Below are 12,167 nucleotides of genomic sequence, written 5' to 3'. Positions count from 1 at the left end.
ATGGACTTTACAGTGTCCCAGAACTTTTGGAGTTTGTGCTGCAGGATGCAAATTTCTGTTTGAAAAAGCTAGCCTTTGCTTTCCTAACTGCCTGTGTATATTGGTTCCTAACTTCCCTGAAAAGTTGCATATCACGGGGGCTGTTCGATGCTAATGCAGAACGCCACAGGATGTTTTTGTGTTGGTTAAGGGCAGTCAGGTCTGGAGTGAACCACGGGCTATCTCTGTTCCTGGTTCTAAAGTTTTTGAATGCGGCATGCTTATTTAAGATTGTGAGGAAAGCACTTTTAAAGAATAACCAGGCATCTTCTACTGACAGAATGAGGTCAATATCCTTCCAGGATACCCGGGCCAGGTCGATTAGAAAGGCCTGCTCGCTGAAGTGTTTTAGGGAGCGTTTGACAGTGATGAGGGGTGGTCGTTTGACCTTCGACCCATTACGGATGCTGGCAATGAGGCAGTGATCGCTGAGATCCTGGTTGAAGACAGCAGAGGTGTATTTGGAGGGCAGGTTGGTTAGGATAATATCTATGAGGGTGCCTGTGTTTACGGATTTGGGGTTGTACCTGGTAGGTTTATTGATCATTTGTGTGAGATTGAGGGCATCAAGCTTAGATTGTAGGATGGCTGGGGTGTTATGCATGTCCCAGTTTAGGTCAGTTAGGTGAGCACAAGCTCTGAAGATAGATGGGGGGCAATCAATTCACATATGGTGTCCAGGGCACAGCTGGGGGCAGAAGATGGTCTATTGCAAGCGGCAATGGTGAGAGACTTGTTTCTGGAAAGGTGGATTTTTAAAAGTAGAAGCTCAAATTGTTTGGGCACAGACCTGGATTGTAAGACAGAACTCTGCAGGCTACCTCTGCAGTAGATTGCAACTCCGCCCCCTTTGGCAGTTCTATCTTGTCGGGAAATGTTATAGTTAGGGATGGACATTTTAGGGTTTTTGGTGGCCTTTCTAAGCCAGGATTCAGACACAGCTAGGACATCCGGGTTGGCAGATTGTGCTAAATAATCACTAACCAAAACAGCAATGGACAAGGCATATTGACATTAGGGAGAGGCATGCGTAGCTGAGTGATCATAGGGTCCAATGAGTAGCTGGACGGGCTGAAGACACGGCGATTCAGATAGCTAGTGGGCCGGGGCTAGCAGAAGGGCCTTAGAGGGACGTCGCGACGGAAGAAGTCTGTTGTTGTAGCTTATTGGTGCTTGCTTCGGGACAGGGACGTTAGCCAGGAGAAGCCAAATCGGATAGCAGCTAGCTAGCTGCGGTGATCCAGGTGAAGAGGTTCAGAGCTTGCGGTAGGAATCCGGTGATATGGAGAAAAAGGAGTCCGATAAGCTCTGGGTTGAAACACGCTGTACAGACTGGCAGGAGTTGTCCTGGCTAAAAGTTAGCTGATGACCGCTAGCAGTGGCTAGCTGACTACTAGTTAGTAGGTAGTTAGCTGGCTAGCTTTTGTTGGGGGTTCTGGTTCTGAGGTAAAGAAAATAGCAGATCCATACCACATTGGGTGAGGCAGGTTGCAGGAGAGTATGCTGAAGTTGTGGTTAAGAAAATATATATATATTGGCGGAATGACCCATTTGACAGCAGCGAATTCAAGGGTTTAGTACTAAGTAAATCAGGCAGTTTTATCTCTGAAGGGAAAACACACATTTCTTTGACCAGGAGATAGGTCTGATAATTGGAATTAAATGAAAGGAAGTGGAGAGGAGATACAAACTGTGGAATGATATCTGTATCTGATTTTTTTAACAAACTGTGGATAATGAAACATATTCTCAGTTATTGTTTGAACTGAGACTGCATCAAGGCCTTGCGGTCTAAAATGCTGAAATAAACCATTCAAATGTATTTACTCTTTACCTGTGCAATGTTATCGGCAAACCACTCATGTTTTGAGTGGCTATTCAAACTCGGGATAATCAAAACTAGAAGAGATAGATGGATATTATGAGAGGGACTATAATGATGGTGTACTGTTATAATATTCTCATAATTTCCTTCAATCTAGCAATCCATCAATCTACTCAGTCCCCCCTCTTTAATCTCTCTTTTCAACACCCTATCTCTGTCATCCCATCTCCATCTGCTCCTTTGTCTTTGTGTCCCTCCCAGCATTTTTATATTCAAATGTCTGTTTCTGTCCGTTGCTATAGAAGTTGCGTTCAAAAGCGCCGCTAATATAGAAGTTTCCAGACCGTTTGAAGATTTGCCCTTGTCATTACTGAAGGACCTCTATCTTCTCTGTGAAGATTCCCTCCAGAAGCCTTTCTCTGATGTGATAGGAAGGCTCCTCTCTCGTTTAAGGTCGACTCCTTTGCCACACACCAAAGACTGAGGCTGTCTCCCAAACGGCACCCTATTCCCTTTGTAGCGCACTACTTTTGACCAGAGCCCAATGTGCACTCGTCAAATCTAGTGCGCTAAGGGAATACGGTTCCATTTGGGACACAGCCTGACTCTCAAGCTTTGTTCCAGCTATCAGCCTCTCAACTACTGTGCCCAATCTCACCTGGATTGTTTTTAATGTTCTTTCCTCCACAATCTATGAGAGAGAGAAAGTATTTATGTGTCGAGTGTTTTTTGAGATGGTGGGTAGGGAGGGGTGTACATACTATAAAACACTTTTAATTAGATCCGTTTTTTAAGCCAAAAGAGGTGGGTGAGATTGTCACCTCCCTTGTTGCTTTTTGAAAGCAGTTGTTTGTGTTGCAATAAAACGTAGTGTAATAATGTAACGACCTCATAAAGAGGCTGCCTCTGTCTGCTGGAGCTGTTTATAGTGCAAGATTTCCCACTGCTCCTCTCTCTCTCTCTCACTCTCTCTCATTGTGGTGCCCCCTCTTTCTCTCTCCCTCCTTCCCTGCATTTTAATATTATCATTATTATCCCCCCCTCACCCCCTCTTCCCAGGGGAGTTGGCAGTTTAATGGTAAGCACCAATTATACTCTCCAAGATTACAGGGCCAAAATGGTGCTCTTATAGCACCCTTAACGTGGTTAACATACACACACGCATGCGCACACACACACTTACTTACAAACACACACACACACAGCTGCACTGCCCATTGAAGGCCAAAGCGTTCTCCAGAGAAACTGGATTGTGTTTTACTTTAGTATATTCAGGCCATGGGTTGACTGTCTGTTGGTGTGAAGCCAAATTCCATTGTTCACTCTGTATTCTGTTTACATTACAAAACAACCTCCAGTTCAAGCCCAGTTTTAAAGCTTGAGGTGGACAGAGAGGTTCTCTACAGTGTGAAAGGAGATCATTGGTTTTAGTTGTTGTGAATCTCAGAAAAGCGGCTCTCATGTCCACCCCCTCGGTGAGAAACCCACTTGTTGTGGCCCTCACAGCTAGAGAGCAAGGCCAACTGATACAGCCAGTGAACCAAGCCTTGCTTTGAGGAACTGCAGTTAGCAAGCATTAAAATGGGTAATATTGTCCCCTTCACAGTGTCATGTTTACACGCTGAATGGTTGGCCAAATGATCACTGCAGCAGATTGCTGTGTTGAGAACATCACAACAACACGCTGCCTGAGGGGAAGGAGATACAGAAGCAATGTACCATCCATCTTTCTATTCCACAGTCTATCCATCTACCCATCCATCCCACTCCTCCGCAGTCTATCCATCCAGTCATCTATTCTTGAATTCCTAAATCCATCCGTACAGTTGCCCATTCTTTTCCCCCTACAATCAACCCATTCCTTGACCATCCGTCCATATATCCATCAATACATCCATCCATGCATTTATAGGAATCCTAGCTCTCTCAAATCTCTCCAGGCCCAATATTATGCTGTTCATATCATTAACAAGATGCTGAAAGAATATAATATTAGGTATCACTTATCCACACACAGGCACACACATTCATCTGTAATTCCCTCTCATCCCTGCACCCCAGTTCCTTTTAAAAATACATAGAATATTTTGAACTTCTCTTATCTCCTTTTATTCTCAAATGAGGCCTTTTCTTTTTGGGTTATCATTGGATTTCATCACCACCACACTTTCAGTGGAGCAGCCTTATTGAGGTGCTACACTGCCCTCCTTTGGTCTGATTGAGAACTACACTTGTTTGTATGCGTAGGTGCAGGCCCATAGTAAGTGGGTCCGTATGTGCAGGGCGATATGTGCAGAGATGTTCACTAATCTTTGAGGTAGAGTCCAAGTCAAGTCTCAAGTCTTTTAGGGCCAAGTCTAAGTCAAGTCTCATGTCCCTTTTGGCAATGGCTTCCTGCCTGCTGTGGGTTAGGTCTATAGACCTTGTCAATTATTTGAAGAGACTCCCTTGTTCATTAGTCCGTACTTGTATTCAAGAAAGCACATCAGGCGCTATTTAAATCAAAATACATTTCCTTTTAAAATGTAGACTGTTTACATTAATACTAATAGTAATTGTACCAGATATGAAAAAAAGCAAACACAACATTTTAAAGTGCATGGTGTTTTGTGGAAGACATTGTCTATATTTTACATCATTCTGTCACACAAACAGAAAATCTGTTGGTGACGGAAGATAAATGACAAGTATGAATGTAAGCCCCTAAAGAAGATCTGGTGTAACCAATTACCTTCAGAAGTCACATAATTAGTTAAATAAAGTCCACCTGTGTGCCATATAAGTGTCAAATGATCTGTCACATGATATCAGTATATATACACACCTGTTCTGAATGGCCCCAGCGTCTGCAACACCACTAAGCAAGGGGCACCACCAAGCAAGCGGCACAATGAAGACCATGGAGCTCTCCAAACAGGTCAGGGACAAAGTTGTGGAGAAGTACAGATCAGGGTTGGGTTATAAAATAATATTTGAAAACTTTGAACATCCCACAGAGCAACATTAAATCCATTATTAAAAAATTGAAAGAATATGGCACCACAACAAACTTGCCAAGAGAGGGACGCCCACCAAAACTCACAGACCAGGCAAAGGATGGCATTAATCAGAGGCAACAAAGAGACCAAAGATAACCCTGAAGGAGCTGCAAAGCTCCACAGCGGAGATTGGAGTATCTGCACCGCTGGTCGAAGCGGCCTTTCAGACGATGGACAAGAGTGCAGACACGGCACCCCTATCTAGAGGAAGCACCGATCCTTGGTCCTGAATCCTATGATGTACTCAATCATGTCACTTGCCACAGTGTTCACTGAGAAAAATTGAAGAAATTGTTTTTTTTCCCCCTTTTTAATAATGCCACCTAGACCAGTCCAATAACCTATTTTTAAAATAAGTCAAAACTGAATAGTTGCTCTTTAAGTTTACTAAGAAAGTTCACTAGGTCAACAGTCAATGTGAAACCATGTCCCCTTAAAAAACAAACAAAAAATAAACAGACATTTCCTACATTATTTTTTGGACAATTTCATGAATTTAAAGTTAGTTGCCAAACACTGTCATAATTATATAATTTACAGCATATTATTTAAATATGACATGATTTCACATACTATGATAAACGATAGCTAACTTGTGCCCGTCCTAACAAGCTTAAGTTAAGATAAACGATAGCTTGACTTTTGCTTGCGTCTTAATGTTCCGATTGATATAGAAATAGCATACACAATGTCCACTTAATCAAATATGACGAAGTGCAAATATGAGTAACCACAATCCTCCTATTGAAATAGGTAGGTCCTCGTCTGCATATTTTTTTCTAGAATGCTTTTCAGCCCTCTGTATTAAACTACTTTCTCTGAGTTACAATGCCACCTGTTCCATCTTATCTGACAGAATGCACAACAAAAACTTATCCCAGTACTGAATTGTTCACGAGTCTCTCATCTAGAGTCCAAGTCAAGTCTCAAGTCAATTGATCACGAGTCTAAGTCAAGTCGCAAGTCATTTTCTTTGCGACTTAAGTGCGACTCGAGTCCAAGTCTCAGACTCGAGTTTCCATCTCTGGATATGTGTGTGTTGATGTATCTGTGTTTGTCTCCAATCCCAAGATGTTGGAGTTCTGTGATTTCTGCACCAGCACTGAAGCACTTTGAAAAAGTAATGGCTGGACTACATTCTGTACATGCATGAGCTTTTTTCCCATACTCCTCTGGGCTTCAAAAGGTCCAATGCATTCATTTCTATCTCAATATTAAATCCTTTCTGGGTAACAATTAAGAACTTTACTGTGACTGTATTTATTTTTTATTTTAATTGAAAACACACACACACACACACACACACACACACACACACACACACACACACACACACACACACACACACACACACACACACATACATATACATATAATATATAAATAATATAAATCTTCCTAGCAAAGGGCAATTTCTCACCAGTAATTTTGCTAGCACTCTCTGGGAGTGGTCTGAGTTGGGAAGGGAAAACTGAAAGTTAGCTGTTATTGGCAGAGGTTTGGAACTCTCTTATTGGTCTATTAACTAATTTACCACATGGTGATGTCACCATGGAAGGCCAAAACAGGTTGAAATGCAGGCAGTCTTTTCAAACAGCTTACACTAAAAGGGCATTATTCCAATTTTCACAGTTTCACAGTATTATTCTAACCTCATAGAGTGGAAATATATATAAAACACAGGAAAATCCCATTTTTGACTGCCCTGGGCCGTTAACTGGGCCCCCTGTGTTTATGTGATGACATTAGCAGCCGGTCATAAGGGAACTTGGCTGTCCTCTCTGTCCCTCTGTTTGATTTTCTTTCTCCCTCCCGGTCCCATAGCTCCCTCTCTCTTTCACCCTCCTCCACTCTCTCCCTCTTAATCTCTCTCTACCTCTACCTTCCTCCCATTCCTTCATGGATACGGTTGGCTCAGGTGACCTTGACGATGGGAAATTGCGCTGAAACCAGAGAACGGAAAAGTCATTTTTTTCCACCCAGAATTCTGCTGACAGTTCATCTGTGAATGGGCTGTGGAGTCTGAAGCAAGGAAAATACAGTGTCACAGTTAAGCAGACAGATCTGGAGAGAGAGGAGGGTAAAAGAGAGAGAGAGGGGGTGAAAGCGAGAGGGGGTGAAAGAGAGCAAGAGCAAGAGAGAGGTCTTTGATGTTGCTGTGCCTCTGAAATGGTCTACCTCCAGGTGCCTTCAGCAGCATCCAAATGGGAATCCAAGACTGGCAATATGACACACTCTCTCTCTCTCTCTCTCTCACACACACACACTAGATGCACATAGACGCATGCATACACCCCTACACATGCATGTATAAAGCCTTGTGTCACTGTAATTGGTGGCACACATGCATCTGTGTGTGTGTGTGTGTGTGTGTGTGTGTGTGTGTGTGTGTGTGTGTGTTTGTTTATGTAAAGTATGTCATTAGAGTGGCCGGTATGAGTGGTAGAATGACAGAGCCATATGTTCCTGACATCCACAGTCTTGTTCTGACTGGGCCACCTGCGGTGTGGAACACAGATATATGAAATAGGCTTATTAGACATAGCACACTTTTTTCAGCTCAAATCTGGGCTTTAGCCCCCACACTGACAGGACTGCTCATTACACACACATGCATACTGGTACAGACAGACTGACAGAGGAGCCAACCAACATTACAGAAAGAGACATTGATGTAAATAAGATGAACATAACAGCCAGCAGTGATGGATTTGCATACGGTGGCTCTCACACGTCACCCCTGCATGGGTCAAACACCCACTCACACACAACCAGGCTGTGGTGTTGTGCTCCAGTGCGCGCGCGCGCACACACACACACACACACACACACACACACACACACACACACACACACACACACACACACACACACACACACACACACGGCAGGCAGTGACAGTTTTGCATAGCGGCGGCTGGCGGATCAGGCCTTCACGGGTTCACGCTTCCAGAATGTTCTAGTGGGCAGCGGACCTCAAAGATCAACCACAACAGCGCTTGTTTCCCCCGACAACCTTAGAGCCAACTTGACCGACCTCCGACACCAAACGCAAACACACACACACACACACACACACACACACACACACACATTATGAACACAGGAACATACTAACACCAAAAAAAGACCACATACACAAACATTTTACTCACTGAGACACAGTCTCTCTCTCTTTCTCCATCTCTTAAAAGCTCCATTAAAGTCTTCAGTCACCCTTTCAAAGGCTTTCGCTTTACATTCTGTCGTCTTGGTGGGTAAGTGTTCCAGGCACCATGCATTTTCTCTCTCTATCTCTGTCGTGTGTGTGTTTGTGTGTGTGTGTGCATGCGTAACAGTTAATTGCTCCAGGGTTTTTCTGCCCCGCAAATTGAATTCAGTGACATCTCTCCATTGCCCCTGCACTCCTCCGAGCCCACTGCACTCACCACCCTTCCAACCCTTGACCTCCGGTTGGCATGGCAACCTGAAGCCTTAATCATTTCTGCCCTTTGGTTAATGAGGAATCCGACACACACACACACACACACACACACCTACGTCAGAGAAGTTTGACTCATTGAGCTGCAAATCTACCGGTTAAGCAGCACTCTGATGGAAACAAATGGAGAAAAAAACTTAGCAAAAAAAGAAACGTCCCTTTTTCAGGACCCTGTCTTTCAAAGATAATTCGTAAAAATCCAAATAACTTCACAGACCTTCCTTGTAAAGGGTTTAAACACTGTTTCCCATGATTGTTCAATGAACCATAAACAATTACTGAACATGCACCTGTGGAATGGTTGTTAAGACACTAACAGCTTACAGATGGTAGGCAATTAAGGTCACAGTTATGAAAACTTATGACACTAAAGAGGCCTTTCTACTGACTCTGAAAAACACCAAAAGAAAGATGCCCAGGGTCCCTGTTCATCTGCGTGAACGTGCCTTCGGCATGCTGCAAGGAGGCATGAGGATTGCAGATGTAGCCAGGGCAAAAAATTGCAATGTCCGTACTGTGAGATGCCTAAGACAGTGCTACAGGGAGACAGGACGGACAGCTGATTGTCCTCGCAGTGGCAGACCATGTGTAACAACACCTGCACAGGATCGGTACATCCGAACATCACACCTGTGGGACAGGTATAGGATGGCAACAACAACTGCCCGAGTTACTCCAGGAACGCACAATCCCTCCATCAGTGCTCAGACTGTCCGCAATAGGCTGAGAGAGGCTGGACTGAGGGCTTGTAGGCCTGTTGTAAGGCAGGTCCTCACCAGACATCACCGGCAACAACGTCGCCTATGGGCACAAACCCACCGTCGCTGGACCAGACAGGACTGGCAAAAAGTGCTCTTCACTGATTTGGTCTTTTTGATTTTTTTTCACTGATTTTGTTTTGTCTCACCAGGGGTGATGGTCGGATTCACGTTTATCGTCGAAGGAATGAGAGTTACACCGAGGCCTGTACTCTGGAGCGGGATCGATTTGGAGGTGGAGGGTCCGTCATGGCCTATGGCGGTGTGTCACAGTATCATTGGACTGAGCTTGTTGTCATTGCAGGAAATCTCAACGCTGTGCATTACAGGGAAGACATCCTTCTCCCTCATGTGGTACCCTTCCTGCAGGCTCATCCTGACATGACCCTCCAGCATGACAATGCCACCAGCCATACTGCTCATTCTGTGCGTGATTTCCTGCAAGACAGGAATGTCAGTGTTCTGCCATGGCCAGCTAAGAGACCGGATCTCAATCCCATTGAGTACGTCTGGGACCTGTTGGATAGGAGGGTGAGGGCTAGGGCCATTCCCCCCAGAAATGTCCGGGAACTTGCAGATGCCTTGTTGGAAGAGTGGGGTAACATCTCACAGCAAGAACTGGCAAATCTGGTGCAGTCCATGAGGAGGAGATGCACTGCAGTACTTAATGCAGCTGGTGGCCACACCAGATACTGACTGTTACTTTTGATTTTGACCCCCCCTTTGTTTAGGGACACATTATTCAATTTCTGTTAGTCACATGTCTGTTGAACTTGTTCAGTTTATGTCTCAGTTGTTGAATGTTGTTATGGTCATACAAATATTTACATATGTTAAGTTTGCTGAAAATAAAATGCAGTTGACAGTGAGAGGACGTTTCTTTTTTTGCTGAGTTTACAATGCAACACAGCATGGTTTGGCGGCCAATCATCATCAATAAGAATGCTTAGAGACGGAGACCCATTCCCTGAGGACAAAATCAACGCTACGCATCACTTTAGTAAACACATCTGCTTAAGATCAACTGATAGGTATTCTCTTGCTGTCAATCAGACAGATAACACAGCAAAGATTTTCAAAACCTACAAATGTGTGGCTTTACCGTACAGTCGCAGCATTTTATCCAATGGATGTGCACTTCCTTGCATTGATACAACGTCTGAAATGTGAGATCCGTGTCTCAGTGTGTGTGTTGAATCGGGAGTGCTGCCGCTACAGTGTTTGTGAAAGGCCTGCTGCTCTGTGCTCTTGTGTTGTAATGTAATTAACTGAGCAGTGTGGGCACCCTCTGAAGAGTCACAGTGACCCCTACAGGGACCTAGTGGAATAGCATGGACAGAGCACCAATCACTGCAAAGCAATGGAACCTCCCACATTAATTATTAGTGTTGTTTATATACTATAGCAGGGATCATCAACTACATTCAAACTGCGGCCAATTTTTTACTTGAGTGGATGGTCAGGGGCCGGAACATAATTACAAATCATTTGTAGACAAAAAATTGACTGCAAGAAGGCCATACAGGCATATTTGAGTAAAACATAATAATTTCCAAAATTAAAATCACTTGGAGCTGATTTTACAGTCTTTTATGTACAACAATATGCTCAGAAAACTTGGGGGAAAATCACCCACAGGCAGTGATGGAAAAGAGTACCCAATCGTGATACTTGAGTAAGAGTATAGATATCGTAATAGAAAGTTTCTCAAGTAAAAGTTAGTCACCCAGTAAAATACTACTTGAGTAAAAGTCTATAAGTATTTGGTTCGAAATATACTTAAGTATCAAATGTAAATGTCTGCTAAAATATACTTAAGTATGAAAAGTAAATATAATTTACAATTCCTTATATTAAGCAAAGCAGATTCCATCATTTTCTTGATTTTTTAATTTTCAGATAGCCAGGGGCACACTCCAACACTCAGACATAATGGACAAATTATGCATTTGTGTTTACTGATTCTGCCAGATCAGAGGCAGTAGGGATGACCATGTGTTCTCTTGATAAGTTCTCTTGACAATTGTTCTGTCCTGCTAAGCATTCAAAATGTAATGAGTACTTTTGTGTGTCATGGAAAATGTATGGAAGAAAAAGTACATTCTTTTCTTTAGGAATGTAGTGAAGTAAAAGTAAAAGTTTTCAAAAACATAAATGGTAAAGTAAGAGATACCCCCCAAAACGACTTAAGGAGTACTTTACACCAACGCCTGCAGGCCGCAAGTTGGGGAACCCTGTACTGTAGTATTCACTGTAGTGTTTTTTCGCAAAAACACTACGGTGAATAGGCCTACTACATAAAGTCTGCAAAAACATTACAGTGAATACTATATAGTATTTACTGTAGGGTTTTTACAGACACAAGTGTTTTTGCCGACATTACTGTAGTATTTAACCTACTACAGTGTTTTATTTTAGCAGATCACTGTAGTATTCTATAGTAGGCTATTTAAAGTTTACTATTAGTGATGGGCAGTTCGCGAACTATTGGTTATTTTTGAAAGATACATTTTACTGACTCGAGAGTCATGATTCGTTTTTCCTGAATGACTCGTTATTTGTTGTCGTTCGTTTGACCTGCGTGTCGCAATGAATCCTATAGCAGGGTTATGCGCTCCCCCGGATCAGCGGCTCCCGAGACATCCTCCGACCACCAACTGGAAAATAGATCATGCTGAAGAGAAGAAAAATATATGTTTAGAAAACTGATAATTGATCGCATGGTGCAATAGTTAATGCAATGCATTGATTCTTTAATGTTGATGGACACAGCTTTGTAGAACCCAAACGTACACAGCTTGCCTCAGCTAAACACCAGAGAACGAATCGTTTGCGTGACTGCTGCAGTTCGAGAACGATATTGTGCTCATCTCTCACGCAGCAGTCAAGCAATTGGATTCCGCCAAGATTCGTTCACAATCTAGTCCGGTAGCGCACGCAACTGAAACTCGTTTCAAATGTATCAATAAATAATGTTATTTGTATGCCTAGCAATCACAAACGTACATTGTTTGAATCACACTATC

Source organism: Salmo salar, chromosome ssa09 (genome assembly GCF_905237065.1).
Source record: "Salmo salar chromosome ssa09, Ssal_v3.1, whole genome shotgun sequence".
NCBI lineage: Eukaryota > Metazoa > Chordata > Actinopteri > Salmoniformes > Salmonidae > Salmo > Salmo salar.
This window is presented reverse-complemented; position numbering follows the sequence as displayed.